Source organism: Rhinopithecus bieti, unplaced genomic scaffold, assembly GCF_001698545.2.
Source record: "Rhinopithecus bieti isolate Rb0 unplaced genomic scaffold, ASM169854v2 scaffold_62795, whole genome shotgun sequence".
Taxonomy (NCBI): Eukaryota; Metazoa; Chordata; class Mammalia; order Primates; family Cercopithecidae; genus Rhinopithecus; species Rhinopithecus bieti.
Window position 1 is genome coordinate 365,370 of NW_016824245.1, and position 6,285 is coordinate 371,654.

Below are 6,285 nucleotides of genomic sequence, written 5' to 3' on the forward strand. Positions count from 1 at the left end.
ATGTGTCTGCACAAGCAGTATGCAAAATATGCCTTTGTCAACTTCAACTTAATCAATAAATATGCTAACCAAAGATGCTAGCAAATGAATATGCTGGAAAATGTCTTGAATTATTGGTAGGTATAAAGTGAAATAATTCTCCTTTACTGTGTTTAATATTAACAGAAATAACTTTTAAAGTATAATGCTCAAAAGCTTTTAAGTGATTAAGTTGGCTCCCCCCACCTTCTCTTGCAATAAAAGACTCTAAGCAATAAAGGTTTGAATGCTACACGCAGGGGTTGAAAAAAAGAAAAAGCAATAAAAGAAGTCCAAAGTGGGTAGGGTTAGTTCTATTTTTGGCAATAATTCCCGTGTGGTCGGACATAGTCATTATGCTTCGGTCTGAATGCGTGCCTCCAAAATTCTTACGTTGAAACATAATTTGCAACACCATACTATTAAGAGATGGGGCTTTTGGGAGGTGATTAGGTCATAAGGTCTCCAGCCTCATGAATGAGATTAGTGCCCTTATAAAAGAGGCCTGAGACTGGGCACGGTGGCTCATTGTAATCCCAGCACTTTAGGAGGCCGAGGGGGGCAGATCACCTGAGGTCAGGAGTTTGAGACCAGCCTGATCAACATGGAGAAACCCCCGTCTCTATTAAAAATACAAAAATTAGCTGGGCATGGTGACGCATGCCTGTAATCCCAGCTACTCTGGAGGCTGAGGCAGGGAGAATCACTTGAACCCAGGAGACAGAGGTTGCGGTGAACTGAGATCTTGCCATTGTACTCCAGCCTGGGCAACAAGAGGGAAACTCCGTCTCAAAAAAGAAAAGAAAAGAAAAGAAAAAAAGTACAAAAATTAGCCGGGTGTGGTGGCAGGTGCCTGTAATCCCAGCTGCTCAAGAGGCTGAGGCAGGAGAATCACTTGAACACAGGAGGCAGAGGTTGCAATGAGCTAAGCTCGTGCCACTGCACTCCATCCTGGGTGAAAGATCGAGACCCTGTTTCAAAAAAAAAAAAATGGTAATAATAAAAATTAAAAAATAAAATAAAAGAGGTCCAAGGGAACTTGTTCACTCCTGACAAGTGGGGACACAGGTAGAAGGTGCCTTGTTTGAAGCTGAGAGCAATGCCTCACTAGATATTGAATCTGCTGGCACCTTGATCTTGAACTTTCCAGCCCCGAAACTGTGAACAACAAATTTCTGCTTATAAATTACCTAGTCTAAGATATATATTTTTTCTTTTTTGAGATGGAGTCTCATTCTGTTGCCTAGGCTGGAGTGCAGTGGTGCGATCTTGGCTCACTGCAACCTGCGCCTCCCAGGCTCAAGTGATTCTCCTGCCTCAGCCTCCCAAGTAGCTGGGATCATAGGCGCCCAACACCATGCCCAGCTAATTTTGTATTTTTAGTAGAGACAGGGTTTCACCATGTTGGCCAGGCTGGTCTCGAACTCCTGACCTCAAGTGATCCACCCGCCTCAGCCTCCCAAAGTGCCGGGATTATAGGCATGAGCCACCTCACTGACCTAGTCTAAGGTATTTTGTCACAGCAGCCCAAATGAATCAAGACACATTATCATCCAAGATTTGTAGCCAGAAGCTAATCACTTCTCACCTTCTTTCTTGTTACCATCCCCACTCCTCCCACTCTAGTTTCTTGTCTAGAGTCCTGAAATAGCCTCTTAATTGGTTTCCTTGCTTCACTCTTTGTCTTCCTTATTATCTGTTCTCAACATGTGGCCACAGTGATTTAAAATATATATATAAACCAGATATAATATATAATCCTCAGCTCATATCCCAGCAATAACTCCCCATAGCAATCAGAGGAACAGCTCAAGGCATTTGCAATTGCCCCTAATCTCCCATGGGCTGCCTCCCCATACCTCTTGGGTTCATTTCCTTTCTCTGTCTCCTCAGTGACTCTGCTCCAGCCTCACTGGCCAGACGGCCTGCTCCTGTTTTAGGGCCTTTGCTCTAGATGGTTCCTCTTTCTGGAATGTTCTTTACCTAGAAATCTATTTGGTTAACTCCTTTACCTCCTTCCAGTCTTTGATTAAATGTAGCCTTCTCAATGAGGCCAACCCTGACCACCCTATTAAATACTACAGCATATGGGCTGCAGCATTTACTCTGCTGTGCTCTTCTGTTTTTCTACGCACTTATCATCATCTAACATCATAATTTTATTTTAAATGTTTGTGTTTATGTCTTTCCCTGGCAGAGTGTAGGGTCTGTGAAGGGAACAATTTCGTTTATTAATTGATGTGTATCCCAAGCACCTAGAACAGTGTTTATAAAAAATAGTTTTTAATAAATATTTGCTGACCGTCAAGTCCATTTTCATAAGCAAAAGCACTGTTTCCCGAACAGTAACCTGGGGAAGCTTTCTTCTAAAGGATGTACACAAAACAAATCCTGTGGTCAGCTAATTTTGATGGCCCCTTCTTTGAAACTGACATGAGTACTTATTGGTAGATTTTTTTGTGATCTCTGTGAATATCAAAACTTACTTTACAGGATACTCAAGGAGATCAACCAGTCCTGATGGAAAAGTGTTTAGAAATGAAATGAAAGTTGCAGCAATTATACATTAGGAGTATAAGAAGAAAGCCTAATGAATAGGGGCAAATACCTACTTTAGTGCTATAAATAACATTTCACTGTACACTCAGCATTTAGGGCTGGCCAGTCTAATGTGCTGACGGAAGCCCACACGGACTCATAACAACAAGCTGGGTCATGAGGACTTAAGTGAGAAGAGAAGAGACAGTCATGAGTTCAGCTGGCTGCATTGATTGCCAGGAAACTATCCACCCATTCATTCCAAAACATTGTTGTGCTTGGTACTATCATTGGCCCTGGGAAGCGGGCCACAGAACAGAGTGAAGAGTAAAGGAAAAATACAAGAGTTGAGGGAGATTCCAATTGGTCTCCAAGGCAAATATAAAGTCTTGGGTTGAGGGGTTAACACTGTGCAGCTCCCTGAAGCCTAAGGTGGCAGTGGCCTCAGCAACAACACCCAAGGTGGAGCTAGGGTAGAGGACGGGGAGGGTGGGGCCAAGCATCTCAGAATACCCAGTGGTTCCAGGGCGTTAGGCAAAGTCCCAGCTTGCTCTTTTTCTTACTGCAGCCAACCATGGAATCTGGGTAGCACAGGTTTTTGTCTGTCTTTAGGTACTCAAACACTATCTTCAATCATGCTTTGTTATTCATAGGACACTTCTTTGGCAACAGTAACTATGTGGAACACAGTCAAAGAAGTAGGAAGTATGGAAAGTGCCTCTCAAACAATGGCATGGAGGGTAGAATGGCGTGGAGAGTTTCTGCTTAAAATAAAAATACTTCACTTCTTTAAGAACTCCTTAGGCACTCTGCCAAAGCCGAGTGACTACGGCAATTTGTAGAGCTCCCCAAATCACAGGACAACCGAAGTAGCAGGCAAGGTAGGAACAAATGAAATATGAGAGCAGAAGGGGAGATGGAAAAACTGGAAAGCAGACACAGTAGTCGAGAAAGTGTACCTCTCTGGGCATAGTTTAGTGCAAGGACAAACTCTTTTTTTTTTTTTTTTTTGAGACAGAGTTTCATTCTTTTTGTCCAGGCTAGAGTGCAATAGCGCGGTCTCGGCTCACCACAACCTCCGCCTCCCGGGTTCTAGCGATTCTCCCGCCTCAGCCACCCGAGTAGCTGGGAATACAGGCATGTGCCACCATGCCCGGCTAATTTTTGTATTTTTAGTAGAGACGAGGGTTTCTCCATGTTGATCAGGCTAGTCTCAAACTCCTGATCTCAGGCAATCTGCCCCCCTCAGCCTCCCAAAGTGTTAGGATTACAGGTGTGAGCCACCACGTCCTGCCGCAAAGACAAACTCTTGATGTTTCAGTGGACTTCAAGACATTGCTGTATTGCAGGATGGGTTCTTGTTCGCAATAATGCCTGAGTCATCTGTAAGGATTAAGGTAAGATCACTAACTCTGTTTTAGTATTCAGGGTCATGTGCAATGCATTTTAGAAAGATTTCCCTCTCCTAAAACTAAGGCAAAAATAAAACGTTAGTGTATAAAGGGTAAGCTTCGGTTCTTTTATGTTTTTTGAACAAAATCTCTCCTTCAGTTCTTAGACCTGCTGCAAGGGATCATTATTCTTATTCCTACTTTACAGAGGAGGTTACAGAGGTGGAAGCTGGGGCTTCGTGAAGTTCATCGATTTGCTCAAAGTCCCCAAACTAGTAAAAGGCCGCACTGGGTTTTCATACCCAGTTGTTTTACTCTAAAGGCTGAGTTCTTGGCCTCCTGTCCTCAAGACACCTTCCTGCTTTGGCCTCCCAAAGTATCAGAATTGCAGCATTGTAATTCCTGTACTGCACCTGTAATTCCTGGTTTAATACAGTATTCTTAAGCAAAAAATGCTATAACATAGCTAAATCTGGTAGATGTTCAGTTATATCAGTTTCTTCATTTTCTGAACATGTACAATGTTTAACTGTGATCCCCACTTGGAAAATATGTTAAGTAGGCAGGTTGCAATACAGGTTCCAAGCAAACACATATCAGTTGAGCTAAAACATGAAGAAATGGATCATTGACTGAAAAATATAAATTACCTGAAGTTTGGTGGATGATGCTTAAAGAAACTGCTTAAAAAACAATGGTGATACCTATCATGGGTCAATTTTGACCATTCTTTCAGATCAGCTCTCAAATGTTAAGCCTGGGGTTTAATGTCCTATGTAGGCAACAATTTCTGCTATTTTCCTGAAGGAAAATAGTATTATACTCTTAGCATAATAAAAGTATAATAAAAGATTTCTGTATAGTTAAAAGAACAGTAGAATACCCAAGTTTGAACCCTACACTTGCTGTTTACTAGATGGATAAGCTAGCTGCAATTTATTAGAAACAGTATTCATGTGAATGAAAATTGAGATGACATAATAATGTAAATGAAAATAACACCTTCCCTTCCAACTTCATAGAGTTGTTGGGAGGATCAAAGGGGACAAGTGAGTATGCTCTGTGAATATATAGTATCATTACATTAATAAGCAGTATTATTAAAATGGTAATTCTCTTTTTACATGGGTTATATCATTTCAGATGGCTTAAATTTAGTTTTATTGGTGATTGTTTTTGATTGAATATAGACTGAAGGTATCAGTAGAGTTTTATCACTTTGAGGGATTATACTTTTGTAAACTTTGAGGATGTATTTAATTCAGTTTTGTTCTTTGATTATCAGTTTTGTTGTTTGATTTGATTTGGTATGTGAAGTAGGAAGTATGGAAAGTGCCTCTGAATATCCATGATAGAGTGGCATGGAGTTTATCTACTTAAAATCAAAATACTTCACTTATTTAGGAACTCCTTAGGCACTCTGCCAAAGCCTAGTGACTCTACGGCAATTTGAAGAGTTTTTATTAGTGCATGGTAACATGCAGCCTTCCCAATATGCTAGAATCTTTTCAGGTCTTTTGTGCCTGGCTTTAATTTTGACCAGTCTTCAGGATGTGCAGTGGATCTCCTGGATAATGTCACATTCTGAGTATGGCTCCATAAGGAAGATTTATAAAACTGACCTTGATATCAAGCCTCACTCTACTGCAAATAGAAAACAGGAGAGACAGAGAGACAGCGTGTCTGTGGCATCACCCCTAGCATCTCATTTTGAACAGTAAATGTAATGCCTTGTCTACAAAAATGACAAGGCTGTATCAGGTGTGTGGGCCGGCCTCTTGATAAAGAGAAAAATGCTATGTTTTAGAGGAGGCAATGCATAATGAATAAAGAGCCCAGCCTCTGGAATCAGACAGACACATTTCCCTTAACCTCCCTAAATACAACCAAGTTACCTAAGCTCCCTTAACCCCAGGTTTCACATCTATAAAATAGATTATTGTAACTACCACAGGATTATTAGCACTGGTAAATGAAACAGCTTTTGTAAAGTGATATCTAACATGATATCTTCAATTGACAGAGGATGGCAATAGAGATACTGATGAAGGAAAAGAGAGCAATGTGTCCATGGTGCTGCTGTTATACATCTGAGAATCATGTAAACAACTTCTTCAAAGTCTGTTTCATTCATCTGTAGTGTAGCTGAGCTACTGTCTTGGTTCTGGGTTATCCAACAGTAGTTTTTTTTTTTTTTTTTTTTAGCATTAATTGTACTACAGTATCAATAGAACAGAACTATTAAGTTCTGTGCCATTTTGTTTGTAAGCTCTAACCATAGTTACTACATTTTTATTTTATTTTATTTTATTTTATTTTATTTTATTTTATTTTATTT